Below are 16959 nucleotides of genomic sequence, written 5' to 3' on the forward strand. Positions count from 1 at the left end.
CACTCTGTCTTTCAATGAGGTATTCTTCTGAAAAGTGTTGAACAGTCTTTCCCAAATCAGGTTCCACATTGTTGCAGCAACATATAAACTAGCAAGAAGTGACAGGGAATGGAACGATCATCTCAGTAAGCGCAGAAATTCAGAAATATCTGCTCCTTCAGTCTGATGTTTTAGATGATGCAACTTTCAAGTGGAAAGTTTAATTCCAGTGCCTAGCTCCTACATACATATTATATAAACTCTGAACACTTTTTTTCCCCAGTCCCATCATCAGCATCTAACAGATGTCTTTGCTGTGGCTTTTCTTTCTTCGGTCTTCTTCCTAAATATACAAGACAACTGTACATATTACTGACTTCAACCTATGCCATATTATTTTAATGTGTTATTATCTAGTGACAGAGAAGCTACAGAAGAAGAAAGCATTGTACATGTTCCTCTGTAACATGCAGTACATTTTAATGGAAGCTACTTTCAGTGCAAAGCTGACACCTATGCTTACGTACTTAAAATCACAATATTAAAGAAAAGAAATCCAAAAAAGTATGCAGCTCCAAATAACAACAACAAAAAATCCCCCAAATTATCGACAGTTTCAGTCTCTAGCTGATATCTTACACTCTTTTACTTTGTTTAATACTGTATGCATAGTAATAAAATCTGGAGGACCCTAATAGTAGTGATGCACTCAAGAAGACCATCATAATCCAAATATGGTCTGTATAAATTGAACTTGATCCAGAGCCACACCATAAGTAACTGTTGCCCCTCTGGCCTTGACACTGTCCAGTGATGACTACCAGTCAAGGAGCAAGGAATAGCCAGAGGCAGACTCCCAACTGAGATCTAGCACACTGGAGAACAGAAGTAACTGGAACTTACTTTCAACAAAAGAAAAAAAGGTATTTTCTTAGTAAATTGGAAATGACCAACTGCTCTTGATATGATGTCACAAGATCCCTGAATCTTCTTTCTGTATAGGTATAATCATGTAGGATGAACAACAAAATACATAGGAACTGTTTATTAATTGTAACTTACAATCAAAAGAGAAGTTGGAGAAACCACAAAAGCACTGCCTTTGAGAGGCAGCTAAACAGAACTAGTACATTTTCCTAACTAATTTCCTTTTGGGACACTCCAATATTTACTGAGACATCTCTGTAAGACTCACTTAGAAGCAGTACTGATGGATTTCTTTGTCTTGCTGCTTCCTTCTCTTCAGAGAAGTGTCTGAAAGCAGCTTCAGTCCCTGTTCTTGCAGCAGCTAAGCTGTTTCCTTTACCAGTGATGGGACTCACCTAAAACTAAGGTTGTTATACAGTGAATTTGGACAGTTAAGTTCTTTCCTGGGGAAAACAATTCATGCCCTTGACTAGGAGGGAGAACAAAGAAGGATCAAAATGGTCCTACAGGCAAACTCAGTGATTCAGAAGTTGAAGAGAAGGCTATGCCTGGAGATGGGGACATTTGCTGTTTGGAATGTGTGTGTATGTGTGTATTTGTGTGTGAGGGTTCAGGTATTTAAACATACTCCTTTACTTTCTGTGTTCGACAATAACAAATGACCTTGTGTCAATGGATGAGAATTTAATAAATTCCAGCTTCATTGACCTATTCTCTGCCCTGCACATATGCCACATATACAATTCTATTGTTTCATAGGAGACAATGCTAGAGGAAAATAGATTAGCTCTTTATGCTCAGCCTTTATTGTTCAAATCACAGATATTATCCACAGTATTAATTTAATCATTACAGGTTTTACTTTATTTTGACCTACACTTTTAAGCTGATGGAGACAGCTGCTTTTACAATTAAAGTGTGGACAGAATGAGATACATAACATCAGAAGAGATGCAGACAGAGGAAAAATAATAGAGCAAAAATAAGAAACCATGGCAAGATTCTTCAAATTATAATACACAGAGTTAAGAAATGCCTTGAGACATTCTCAATAAACAGCAACCATATTTCATTTTAATTCACATCAGAGATGGAGACCAAGCCTGAAAGTAGAATATCCACATTTTGTCAGACAAACACATCTGATATCTTGGCTAAGAACAAAAACAAATTTTTCATGATTTAGCAGCTGCTGCTAGACACATAGTAGACACAGTCTTTTTGGTGTACAGATTTTTTTTTTCCTCATAAGTTATCTTAAACAGATTTTTTCACTCCCCTCAACTTCTGTCCTTTACCAATAATTCTGTCTGGATTTCTAGCAACCTAGAAGAGGCTACATTATTGTGTATTTTTGCAGTAGGTGTTTAAGATCTTGCAACAACCTCCCTTGTTATTATCACATTACATAAAACCCTGCAAAAAAATATTGAGCATCTGCATGTTAATTCTGTATAGCCAATGGCAAATGGAACATCTAGAAAAATATCACTTGGACTGAGAGAAAATCAGTACATGAGCTCTGGTAGGCCATGATCAAGAAGAATTAAGGCTGTCTGTGATTGACCACCCCCACAGGAAAAGTTAAGATATAAGGTCTTCCTTATGTTTCGTAAGTTGATATAGAAAATGGTTCCATTTTACACCCACGTTTTCTCTTTTCTGACAGACACATTTAATAATAAAAACCCCCCAAAACCCACAACCAAGAAAATAAAGTGCAATGGTCTGTTGCAAGGCTTTTACAGATGTAACAAAATTATGCTAAAAATGATGTTTAGAAATCTAGAGTTTAATTTATCATTTCCCATCCAAACACAGGGTTTGGACCGACGTGTTGAGGCAGCATTAAGCTTGATATTTGAAGAAGATAAGTATCTTGTTTATAATAGTAGCAAAGCAGCTGTTAGCAAGATAAGATACTTCTGTTACTGTGGAAGGAATGAGATGTCCTAAAATGGTCCTTATAACACCTAAATTATTATTTACCAGGTAGACCTTCACAATCAGAAGTGACCGTGCCTTTTCACCATGGTTATTTCCTATAAAACAAAAAAGAAAACTAAGACCAAAACAGAAACCCTGAATTTTTATGTGGCAGATAATTCTTTACATAAGAAAAATGTTAAGGATAAATCTATGGAGAGGTTGAATTGGCTGTTATCAGCAGTTGGTCATGGATAAAACCAGAGCAGTATGAAATGTTTATCTTAAGCCAAAGGAAGATATTAATTTAATATAAAAGTATGGCGATTTTTTTTTTAAATAATCTCTTTAGGCATTTGTGGAAAGTCTGCAAAAACATGTGTTTTAAGATACCTTGGAGACAGTATGTCTAAAGCTTAATAAGTAAAGCTGTTCACACATTTTTCTACTTAAATGCTGTTCTGCTTTAAGATGCAGGTTCTCTTATTTTTAAGGCAAATAATAATATCTGGAATAGTGATATAAAATGTGGGAGTTTTGGATAGTGTTCACAAACAAATTAGTGATCTAAGCAAGAGCTGAACATATCTCCCCTAATTCTATTAAATTATTTCCCTCAGCCTATTTGATTTCAGATTTTTTTTTTCTTTTAGCATTGGAAAAATGGCAAGGTCTTATGGAATTTTTAATTGTTACAGCTGATTTCTTTAGTCTTCTCTTCGAATGAAACTTTCAGAACACAATTTAGAAGATTATGATTTTAAATCTCAAAGGCAAGCCTAGAGAACTTCTGCATAAATAAATTTGAACTAAGAATTTTCTGGGTTTCATATAAAGACATTTAAAAGTCTCTGAAGCCTTTACAAGAGATATATTTAATTCAAGCACTGAGTGCTTATTTGAATGTTTAAAAAGAGGTTATAAATAAGTTTAAGTATTTTAGTGGTATACATTTTTCTCAGGCAATATCTTTTATACAGTACTTTATTGACTTTAATAAGTGTGAAATGATTGGAGCTATAATGAACAGTTTATGCTTGAGTGTACAAGGACCCTAGGTATTTATAAATGACAGGTCTCCAGAATACCTATGAATGAAAATGACCCCAGGTAACTGAACACTGCTTGTGCTGCAGGTATATACACAGCCAAATAATGAAACGAAACCCATAGAGGACTCTCAACATACTTGACATGAAGTAATTTATGATTACTGCTGGAGTAAAGGAAGTGACATTCAGATTTCCTACAGATCCATGACAGTGTACAGCAGAAGTTGTATCTAAAGCAAGACAACAGAATGTTATATTTAATATATAACATATAAAATGCACATGGTGTATAAAATTAGCTATCTACAGCAATGACAGCATTAGACTGTCTACTAGTTTCATAAGTTTATTTGACAGAGAGCATGTTACCATATAAAACAAACCTTGTTTTTCTACTATAAATATTCAGACACACTGATAAATACTCATGACTCATTCATGTGAACTGACATCAGATGGATTGTTTTTCAGAGACTGCATTATACATGTGTGCTCAACCTGTCAGCCTGCTAGGCAGAATCACTATCATGAGAATGATTACATTTTCCTTTTAATAAGTCAGCATTATAACATTGTCCAAAGGCAGAAAAAAATCCTCTTCTCTCCCAAACAATAGCCATGAACAGAATATAGAAACAAGAAAGCCTTCCCCTGTAGGCTTCACCTACCTACCGAGATTTCTCTACTCTTTTCCCATTATTATAATTCTTCCATATTTTCTCCTTTTTAGGCTGAACATAGAACTGATTGACACTCTCACTGAACTCCTCACTATGGTTGTGCAGCAGCAGCAGAGATTGCAGCCAGTGATCTCAGCTAAATGAAGACTAATGCCCAGATTCAGGCTAGACAACTCAGGTCAGTATGCTGGCAGAAGACCCATGAGTTGAAAGTCTTTGAGCTTGCAGAGAACTGCAGGGAATTCCCTGAGAATCAAGTAGTTTTATGCAGCTGGATCAAGGACACAACCATAATGAGACAATTCAGCCACTGGGTGTTCTACACTTACACACTTCTTTTCTTTTTTTTTCCCCCAAAAAAGATTTTTCTTTTTCTGTTTTCATATAAATTCTCTGGTCACAAGCTCTTCAATACTGTAAATGTTGGGGCTGCCAGAATCTCAGAATTTTTTTCTAGATGTGATATAAGTGCATGATGTAGAAAGTGCCACACATAGAACCATATGGCCTTTCTAATACGAAAGCTGTTGCAGCTCCCTTCAGCATCTCGCAGGGACTTCTCTGTTTGCCGACTACTCCAGAGCACAGCTGTTCATGTACTGGGCAACGGCCAACAGCTCTAGGGTCCTCCCGTCTCCTTCAGGGACCCCAAAGCATCCAGCCACCAGATCACTTCCGTGCTGGCTTCATCACTCAGGCTCCTTTATTTAGGCAGTATGAAAAATAGAAAATGAAGAAAAATCCGACCAACCCAACCCAACCCCCTTCCTATTGACTAGGCAGCCACCCATTACAGAGTAGGCACAGAGGAGCTCAAGTCATCTAGTGCTCTCCTTACATTCGACAGGTGGGGGTTTTTTTGTTTGGGTTTTTTTTTTTTTTTTTTTGTGCTTATTTATTATTAACCTTCCACCTGGCACTTATAGGACATTTATGCTCTGTACCTACCTCAGGCAGGTCCGTAGTGATGAGGCAGGTCCAGAGTAAAGCTCAAAAGTTGCAAAGTCACGTCTGCAAGTTAGGCTCTGGGTCGGAGTCCGGGAGGCGCAGGGCTGGGCAGAGGCGTACCTGCGGTATCGTTCAGGCAGAGATCAAGGGCGAGAGCCTGAGCTCAAAAGCAGCTCGCGGGCGCAGGGGAGCAGGTCATCGCTGGGGCTTCTCACGGCCAGAGAGGAGCATCTTCAAAGTTGGCCCCGAGCCCAAGCAGCCGAACCCCGGGGGCTGCGGGGAAGGCACTCAGGGCCCTGAAAACATCTAACGCTTTCAAGAACTGGATATAAGACAGTATTAAAGCAGATCAGATAGAAGTAGGTCAACCACACTTGGCTCTCTTTTCCTCGCGGTACACGTGCCTTGTATTTGGCAGGCCACTGGGCCACAGCCTCCCTGTTTCCTTTTTACTCAGCCAACAGCTAAACCCACGCTCGCCTTGCTTTCAGGCTCACATCAGAGTCTCCATTACACGTACCGCTGTCGGTAAGTCACTTAAGGCTCACGTCAGCCTGCAAAAGTACTGTTTTCTTCTTTCCATGACAAAATGTAAGTCAGCGTTTCCTCAGAAAACAGCAATAGACAGGTAAGTGAAAGGACTGGGTATATGCACGTGTGTGTGTGTTTGTGCGGGCACACGTGTATGTGTTGTTTCAATTACTTTAAACTCCCCGGTAAACTCTTATATCTGAGAAACCGAACTTTGATAACGGTGTAAGCTATGTCGGTACCACTAGGTTATTGTGCTGACGTCACAATCTTTATCACATATGCAACATTTACAAATCATAATTAATGATAGTAGTTATTCTTCATTTTGAAATCATTTGGTATATGTGTTTAAGCCTTTCTGAAGAACTCTCTCTTTTTTTCTCTTTTATTTCCAGGTAAAATCGAAAGTGTTATCTCACAACTGGATTTCCATACAGAATTCCCCACAGTCGGTGGGGTCTTCACCTCCGCGGGGGACTGGTCACCGGTGGCCTATTGCAAGGCAGGGAGGCAGCAAGGCAACATCTGAGGATATGAGCTCATGGTAAGAGGGGCGTGCAAAACAGGGGACTGAGAATGTGCCTGCTTCCTGTTTGACTTCTGATTACATTTTCATATTTAATTTCTTATCGAAGATGGACACAAACCCTGTGATGCTTTGCTCAAGCCCATGGATGTAGAAATACATTCTGTCTACACTCAGCCTTCTTTCTTCTTCCAGAATGGGGTAAAAGTTCACAGCTGTCTGAAGACACTGGCATATATTTTGTTTTGTTTTCCCTTAGCGACCAGAATTAAGAGCTATACTGCTTTCCTTCTTTGTTTATACCTTGCTTGCTTCTTGGCTCAGATTCTATTGTGCCATTTAAATGAAAAAGTTACTATCAAAGACACTTAATGCTTATTTATAATTCAAGTAAAGGCCATAAACTCTGGACTTCTATTTGTTTTGTTTTGTTTTTTTTTTTCTCTGTCAGGTTTGGATGTTTAAAAAGAGTGGAATATTTGCATAAACAGGGATTATAAAGTAGACTGGATGCACAGATAAATATTGTTCCATAATTAGATTCAAGATTTACAACATAGCCAAATAACTGAGGAAGAATATGATGGAGGAAAATCTGAAGGAAATAAATTATTTGCAGTACACACAAGAAGACAGAATCAAATTAACAAAGGAAATTGAAAATATTTCTTTAGATAGAGACAGGATTTAAGAACAGAGAAGAAGTTTCAAGCGTATGGATTAGAAAAGATATAAGGTCCAGAACTATACTGGTGTTTGCAGACAGACTGAAGTTGACACAAGACAGAAAAAACAAGGATGAATTTTTGAGTGTAGCTCATTCAAGATGATCTGCTGAGACAAATGTTGGGGAGAAGCTGAGAAAGGAAACAATGAACATGAAGGAGACTAAATCTGTTCTGTGGGCAGTGAAGACAGAAACTGGAGCTCAGGAAAACATCATGTCTTTGTCAGTTTTGTGGACTTTCCTGAGGACTTAGCAATGGCTGTTACACAGTCTTTGCCTTTGTCAAGAGTTCTCCCAGTATGTAGCTATCCTAAAATGACCAAGTTGAACAATGTATGATATTATTTAACAGGCCCAAAGCAGTGAGACAAAGTGAACTAAATTATCCTGGATCAGAAATTCTCCTATGTTTTTGCACTTAACGTCTTATCTACTCTTTTAGCAATTATAGATCATTTCCGTTTTAAAAATAGTATGTTCCTATACCATTATGCTAATGGTATTTTTTCTTGAAGTACCTGGGATAACATTCATGGCTTAATCTGCATTCCTTGTGTAATCTTGTGACCTAAAGTTCTTATAGAAAAAAAGCAATCTATAGCCATACATTAACTAGACCATTTTAATTTAAAGGAGCAAGATCTACTATATAGGGGAGCATCTGGGCTAAAATAAGTGTAGCTTTTGACTGTAAAGAACCTGAAATATTACAACCCCTAGTAAAAGGCAACTGCACTCTAATTAACATGCTCTATAATTGAAGTCTGGTTATGTATCAGTGGGTAAATGAACCTTAAAAAGGAATCAAGCAAACAATAAGGGAGAAAAAAAACCATTTGCACTGCTTGGAAGAGTAAATCTCTGACAGTAATGGCTTGTATGTTACAGAAGGTCCAAGGTGCCAGGATGAGGAGAACCTGTTGCCTGCTAACCGTGCCCAGGGATAGTTTATTTTCCCCAGATGTCTGGCAGAGCTTGAATCTCTAGCAAGTGCAGAGTTTAAATTAAATTTTTACTCTGTGTGGTCCTTTCTTTACTACTGCTGACATTGGCTAACACGGTACATTAAGAATTCCCATGGCAGCCGCAGGAAATTTTGGACGCAGGGATGAAATCCACAGCATTGTGCTGTCAGGTTCAAAACCTAAAAATGTCTCTCAAAAGTATTGCTTTTTAAGAAGGAGTAATTAAATCTAAAAAAACTGGCTAAAAGGGAGCCACTGTTACCTTTTATGTTCCTGTGTACACTACAAGTGTCAACTGTAAGTATGTAATACAGTACTACAAACACCTTCCAAGTAGAAAAAAAAAAAAACCCCAAACACAAAGGAATACTGTGCAGCTGTGGAGGACTTTATTTGATCTCAAGAATACAAACTTTAGCAGTCATCCGAGGCACAGGGAAAAAAGAAGTTTGGATGAAGTTTAGCAGATGCAAGAAGAGTTTGTCAGGAGACAGGCAATAGGGTGTTTAGAGAAGTTACTCATTTTCCTAAGAGATAAAGTAGGTCAAGACAAAAAAATTCATCTGCCTCTTTTATGAAGGAATTTCATGCACAGGTACAGTAGTTACTTACAAGAGAAATAAACTGAACTTGTAGCTAGCAGCTATAAGGATACACAAGTGTAAGCAATCCTTCTTTCCTGTAGCAGCCCTAAAATTCCCTTTGACACTGATTGAACATGGCACCTTGCACAGTAAACAATGCTAGAATTACTTATATTTTCTTGAAAAAACAAACCCAATCCCCTATGGTATTTTTAAGGTAAGCCTAGTCCCAGTCTGTTCCACAGTTATAACCATTTTGTGGGGCAGCCTTTGCTCATCAATATTTGAAGAGTGTAGCTGAGGAAACAACCTGATCATGATAATGTAGAGAATTTGGAAAGACTGCGTAAAGAGAGGGAGATATTGACTCCTTTCCTGCCTTGCAGAAGTTTGTGAAAGAAAGAAACATTAGAAAATGTTGCAACCAATGGAAGATACATCATCTAGGAGATTTTGAGTTTTCTTGGACAGTGCATTAAAGATTAGCTTGCCATTGCTGTGTGGCACTTTGAAACAAAAGCATATAATTTCTGTTGCTTTACTTAAGTTACCTATTGAACATATCCATTTCAGTGCTTACTAAAAGCATCCTTTGGTCGTGTGGGGGAAAGTCTTTTCACACGTATGTAGGCTTTAGTCTGTGTTAAGAGCTTAAGTGATGCATCAGCTTCATCTGAGCATAATTTTCTTTGAAGCCAAACCTTAAATCCCTGCTGATAGAATCTGAGTGAGAAGTTTAGTCCTTGAGACTAAGAGTGGTGAGACAGGCACAAAGGTGAAAAAAAGACATGGCAGAAAATCACAGCATCAAAGATAGAGGGTCTGTCACACAGGATGAGGGTGAGTAGTTGAGAGAAGCAGTCAAGCATTGAGAATAATCAGAGAACAGCTGGAAAGGCCAAGAGAGGCCCTGGAAGTCAGGGAGCATTAGAGATAGCGTAAGTGTGTCAAAGTCCAGGATACTGCTCCCCGGAATTCCCAGGAAAAAAAGATGGGAATCAAGATTTTCTCAAGTGATTTGTAGCTTCAGTGGAGCTTTATTTTCAAGAAAATCTCAGAAATTCAGTTTTCCCTCAGCGCGTCTTCTGGTTTTGGAATTCGAGCCTAAGGGTTGTGCCCATCTGTCTTATAGGACCTGTTTCAAAGGTGCTTCTGGGCCTGCAGACAAATTACAAGTTTGCCAAGTGGGTATCGTAACACCGTCACTGTTATGTCAGGGAGTAACACCTCAAGGGTGCTCATCCTGGATGCCTGGGCATGCTTGGTGAATAACCTACAGTGAGAAGCATTCCTGAGTTCCCACAAAAAACACTCGTAGCAGTAAATTGCAGAGCACTCGAGCAGCAATGATATGGCCTCGTGCTGCATCCCAGCACTGGCAAACAGTTATGTACGCTGCATGACTTTATGTCCATTATAAAACAGTAGATGCAACTTTTCCATTTTCCAGGCTTCAGACGCAAGAGGGGCAGGGCCAGGGACTTCCCAGGCAGTTTGCTACCCCTTCCACGGAGGAATGCGCTTTCACCGGGACAGCACTAAGAAAGTACGGCTATGACACCCACCCTTTCTGTGATCCTTAATTTTGAAAAACAGTTTACTCCCCTGGCAAAAATTCAATGTTTGTTGGAGATTAGCACTGCTGTGCTACTGAAATCCTCATAGGAAGCAGAGGATTCAGCGAAAGATGGCACTAGCTACTCATGGCATGGCTTTCTACCTCCCTTACCTTGAAAGGACAGAATGACGAAAGCTTTGGTTTTGATGTTCATCATTCAAAATGAACAAGTTAAGTGAGATGCATTAAGTTTTCCCTCTGGAAAGCGACACCAGGAGATAATGGTAGAATTAACGCAGCTTTATTTATTGACCAGTAAGGAAACTTTTTAAAAAGGCTCTTCTAATGCTTTTGTCCATAAATTTTCTGAAAAAAATATTTACTGTAAATGAATCATATGTTCCTAGAGCTTATCCTGCAACAAACCATTTGTAGCATCAGTTCTGAACTTTCTGAATATTGTTAATAAATATTTATTCCAGTTGAAATATTTTGTTCAGTCATACTCATTTAGTCACTTACTGGTTTTATTCTATTCAGTGCAGGCTGTGGCAATTTTATATCAGCCCATATGTCTGTACATTTTTTCCTTCTGTTTCATTCTCCGCCTTATAGGACTGTATGCTCTTTGAAGTGAATCTCCTTATGCCTTTCTGCAACAACTATCATGACTGAAAATTCTGAGTTTGGCCTTTGAAAAACTTAAACAATAACTAAAGAATATTTACGAAAAGCAAAGCGGGAAACAAAACCAGTCTTGCAACATGCTTTATAATATGTTAATTGGTGACAACTGAAGATTAGTCTGCCCCACTTATTTTCTGAACCAGTTCCTGCTTGTGTAATAAAATTGTTCTCCCCTTGTCTATTAGAGAAAATAGAATTGCCCTCTCTGGCCCCAGTCTTGCAAACAGCTGTGTCTTCCACTAGCAGTTCCATTAACTTCACTGGAACTACCTGAGTGAACGGACTTGGCTGGGTATGCAAGTGACTGGGAAATAGAGATCTTTCTTTGCTGTTATACAGCTTCTGGATGATTTTCTGTCTAGATTTTTCTTCTCTCCAAACCATCAGCCATTATTGGATCATGCAGCTACTTAACAAAATGGTTTGCATTGCTCATTCTCCAGTATGTCTAATTTGATGTTGATAATGCTCATAATTTATCATATTGTAAAATTTAGGTTTTTGCCGATAGCTGCAGCCATTTGAGAAATGCAAATTACTTAAAGCTGAGCTTTATATAAAAACAAATAGGAAATACTTTCTTGTCCTCATGGATACAGCAAAAATAAGAAAAACATGAAGATAAGTATCAGAGGACAATTAAAAGGATTTGAAGGTTGTTATTATAATTTAGTCTGATGTTTTAAGCCAATCTTGTTATATTAAAAAATGTGTCTCGTGGTTTCTTGAAATTTGAAGGCTGATGAAGGACCTCTACAGGCTTGAGGAGTGGGCACATGTCAGCCTAATGAAGTTCAATAAGGCCAAGCGCAAGGTCCTGCACATGGCTGGGGACAACCCCTGGTATCAATACAGGCTGGGGGGGTGAAGGGATTGAGAGCAGCCCTGTGGAGAAGGACTCGGAGGTACTGGTGGATGAAAAGCTGGACATGACCTGGCAATGTGTGCTCGCAACCCAGAAAGCCAACCGTATCCTGGGCTGCATAAAAAGAAGTGTGGCCAGCAGGTCGAGGGAGTCAATTCCTCATCTCTACTCCACTCTCATGAGACCCCACCTGGAGTAGTGCTTCCAGCTGGGCAGTCCCTGGTACAAGAAAGACATGGGAGAGTGGGTCCAGACGATGGTCACAGAAATGGTCAGACAGCTGGAACACCTCTCCTATGAAGAAAGGCTGAGGGCTGGTGTTGTTCAGCCTGGAGAAGAGAAGGCTCCAAGGAGACCTTACTGTGATCTTTCAATAATTAAAGGAGGCTTATAAGAAAGACTGAGAGAGACATTGACCAAGGACTGTAGTGACAGGACAAGGGACAATGGTTTTAAACTGAAGGAGGGTATATTAAGATTGGACATAAGGAGGAAATCTTTTACAACAAGGGTGGTGAGACACTGGAACAGGTTTCCCAGAGAAGTTGTGGGTGCCCCATCCCTGGAAGTGTTCAAGATCAGGTTGGGTGGGACTTTGAGCAACTTGATCTAGCAAAAGATGTCTCTGTCCATGGCAGAGGGGTGGGACTAGATGATCTTTGAAGGTCCCTTCCAACCCAAACGCTTCTATGATTCTGTCATATCGCACTGAAATGATTGTATACCATATATTATTTTCACTGAGTATTGCTCAGAGCTTCCAGAAAGCTTGCTGTCTAAGAAGAAGCACCACAAATAGTTGTAACAAAATAGTTCAAACCCAATTTTTTTAAACTATTTTTTGAAACAATTTGCTTTATTATTTACTGTTCTCAAAAATATTTAAATTTCTGCATCAAATAACCATTCTCCTTCCTCTTCCATCTACTCTGGTTCTATCCTCTGTACTGACAGTGCATATGACCTGCTTTTGAGGGTCTTTCTGAATGCATCTTGTATCCTCCACACAGATCAGCAGCACGTGGCTGTAGAAAGCTGTGGCCAGGAGCACCTAGTAGGATCAGCGACAACGACCTGTTGCACCTGGAGAGGAAGGATGGTGTCATATTTTCAACTGATTCCTGAAAGAGCTATTGGATCTAGGTATGTAGAAACTGCCGTTCTTTTGGATCAAGGTAGGACATACTCATCCATCCAAATGAAGATATTTCTGTGTATGAACTAGTTACAGAAAGCTCTCATTACGGACAATGGAGAGAATCAACAGAAAAACTCAGGGGAAAATTAATCTTATTAGAAAGCAGAGATTAAAGTATTTTATCAAAACTAAATTTTTTGTCTACTAACTGTGGAGTGATTCTAACATGGCTAATTCTGAAATATGACCTTACAGTATGAACATTTACAGTTAGGTGAAAGAAATCCCATTCGTAATGCCTCCGGAGAAGGAGAGGGAAACACCATTAGGGAGTAGAAAATTCATAGGAATTTGAGATCTAAGAATGGTAAATTGCCACCAAACTGTTCTTCCAATATCCAGTTTGCATCTGTGGTTATAAAATCGCTGAGTTCAAGAACTACTTCTGCTGACTTGCCCAAGTGTTTTGGTCTTGTTCTGTTAACTATTAGGCTAAGCAGGAATAAAACCTTTCTAATTCTGAAAATGTGTTTCTACGTATTATACTGCTGAGAAAGCTGTTCATCAGAAACCCTCTAAATTAGGAAAATATCCTAATTCTTTCTGGTTATATAAAGAATACTGAAAATGGTAATTAAAAAAGAAAAAAAAAAATCAATGGAATGCCATCTTCCTAGGATTTACTCATGGAATTCATTTATTTCAGCCATCATTCATGGCTTCATTTGTTTCAGTTATTTGCTGAGTATTAAGTTGACTGTAAATCATAAAAATTTCAAAAGAAGTTGAACAATTTGGCATATGGGTATCAATGGGAACCTGGAGCCTATTCCCAGTGCCACCTTTGAAAGTCTCAACAATACAAGCCAGTACTGTCAATTACTGCTGGTTGTTTTGAGAATACCATTTGGGTAACACAATCGTAATTTCATAAAATCCATCACTCTTCTACTTCATTGCCAGATCTCCAGTTCTCCAGTTTTCAAAAAACTTTCTCATGCAATTCTTTATTGTCAATATAAAACCTACAGATTAGTGGACTGTATATATGAAATATAATCAGCAAACTGTAAGTATGAAATGAATACAAATATATTGAATTGAATGTCAAAAGAAATGGTTTGGTTTCTATAGTAGTTGTATCATTCCATTTACACAGGAGATTTATTAAAACATAAGACCACTCCTAACCTTCTGTTCTCGTCTTTCTAAAACAAAATAATGCCAGAGTTTTCAATTATTTTAGTAAAGTGGTGTTGAATCTACAATTAGGCAAAACAATACAGGTCCAGCTTGCTTCAGAGGATGCAAAGCTTAAATTTCATGTGTCTGAATTAGGGGGGGGGGGGGGAAATTATAATAGCCACAGCCTTATATTTCTTGTATTTTCTGCTGCTCTCCTGGCTCTGTTGGCTCGACTGATTTTCCTGACACAACAGTCAACAATTTTTTAGAATGTGTACATTTTGCTTCTTTTTGGATGATTATTTTTCAACATCATTTAGAATTTCAACACTTTAAAAGATGATTAAAAGCAATTATTCTTAAACAACTAAAAACTTCATGCTCCTTTGCTCCTTCTCCTTCACTATAATAACAATGATAAAGATCTGTTTCTGTTGAACAATTCCCCTGTTTCTACGAAATAATATTGCATTACACTCTGAAAGCTTTTTTTTTCCAGATTAAGTGTGGAAAGAATATCACTTCTGCATATTTGTGCTGTGTCTTTTTCCATCTTCAGATAGATTGTTACCAGTGAGCTGACTGTGTGTCAATGAATTGGACAAGATCTTCCGTAAGTGTTCATTTCCACAGCCATTTATAAGGTTCCCACATCAATCATATTCAGCGACATCTAATACCAGACAAGCAGCACCAGGCTCTTAACAGACACATGTTCTCTGTGCGCGCTGCACTGAATCATGCCAAGAAGCCTCTGACAGCTCATTGCCACACACATTGGAGTTTCTGCTACTTTTCAATGACCTGTAGCTAAATAAAGTTTTCAAGAGCTTAGTCCACACAAAAATTTTAAAAATTGGCATACCCTTTCTCCAGGAAGATGCCCTTCGGTTGGAGCATAATGGAGATCCACATCAGTGCCTAGGTGCAATGCACAGACAGATTCTGCTGACTTCACACTAAGTAAATGGGGGGAAGGTACTGAGAGAAAATCACAGAAATTCTTTGTAGAGTTGGGAAAAATTATTATTTCTGTTCAAATAAGGACAAGAGAATCAAGTAGCATAAGAGCCATTTTGACCAACTGAACTGGGCCTCTCAGTGGTATCAGATTCTGTACACAGAAATGCTCTTTCACATTATTCCTTTCATTTTGAAATATTCCTGATCGCTATATTACTGGTCTGCTGACACCTGCTTCTGAAATACATGGAGATGCATTTTACAGTCCAATAGTGTATATTAAGAAAGGAGGACAATTCTACATTCTTTATAGTATCTCTATTCTATTGGAAACCCATTGTGTTTTGGACTGTTTGAATTAAAATGGACAAAAGATGAGAAAATGTTCACTAAGGAATGATCTGCTGGGATTGAGGGCTAGAGTTAATTCAAAATATCTTTTCGACATTTAGATTCTTTCTTTAATACTTGAGGATAGTATAAGCTTGAAATAATAGTTCTTTCTTAATTTATCTTAAGCTTCATAATGCAGATAAGACATTGAAAGTTAAACCCCACCTTTTCATTTGTTTGTAGTGTGGACATACCCTCTCGGGAAGGGTAAAATAGCCCAAAAGAAGATTAAGTACTCCCTACCTGCCAGAGGATGTTATAAACTCTTAAAGTAAGAGGTATTATTTTGAGAGGACATATTGAAAACAAACAAGTAGAAAAGTCCTTGCAGACACTACAGCCTTTTTTTTTTAATAAGGAAACTGCATTGATTTGTACTCCTTCTGGATTTGTTCTGTTTAAAGAATAAATTGGATCTTGAAACAAAGGCCCTGAAACAGATTCTAGAATAACACTGTTTCTGTCCTGGGGTGCTGAAATAGCCCAACATCACGCATATAGTCTTCTACACTATTTGGGTTATTAATAAAAAAAAAAAATATTATTTCCTTCTCATTTACAAACTTTGTCTTAGTTTGTGAAATGTGCCACAATGAAGAGGCCTGTTCTCAAAGAAAACCCTGCTTTTGAATGTGGGGCATTTGACCAAGATGCCTGTGAAGTGCTATTACAATGTCTAGGCAAGTTCTTTTTGTGACACCCAGTCCTGTGATATGCTCCAACTTTTCCTTCCAAAGCTTATTTGAGCTTGCTGTCAGTTAATTGACACAGGCATTTTGATAATATTTCCTGTTAGACTTTTGATTCTCTTGGTATAAACACACTTTCTTATAATCACTTTCTATTTGGAAATGAAAAATTCAAAAATCTTTAATGTTATTAGTTATTTTCATTATATATATATTTTTTTTTTAACATGAAAAATTTCCCTGGTTTTAGGGTATGGAGGGGAGAATTGCATGCATTTATTTTCCAAGTCTTAATTCAACATTTAGTGAACAAAGCTCAGATTCCAGGGAGTTCAAATCCCTATATGACTAACATCAGGTAGTATCACAGAGAGTGAAGTACTCTATTTATATTCTTTTCTTGTCTTCGGGTTTCCTTAGTGACACTTAGCGTCTTACCATTATTGCGTTGTGCTTACATCTGACCCTAGTTTTCATAAAACTGACAGATCGAGTTTGTTGCTTTGTACAACTCATGATGAGCTACTTGACAAAGAGTATCAGCTTCCATTGTTTTCTTGTATGATGGTTTGTGTGCTTCCTCAACTCAACTCAAACAAGCTCAACTACATCACATGTTGGAACTTTAAGCTC

Source organism: Aquila chrysaetos, chromosome 2, assembly GCF_900496995.4.
Source record: "Aquila chrysaetos chrysaetos chromosome 2, bAquChr1.4, whole genome shotgun sequence".
Classification (NCBI taxonomy): domain Eukaryota; kingdom Metazoa; phylum Chordata; class Aves; order Accipitriformes; family Accipitridae; genus Aquila; species Aquila chrysaetos.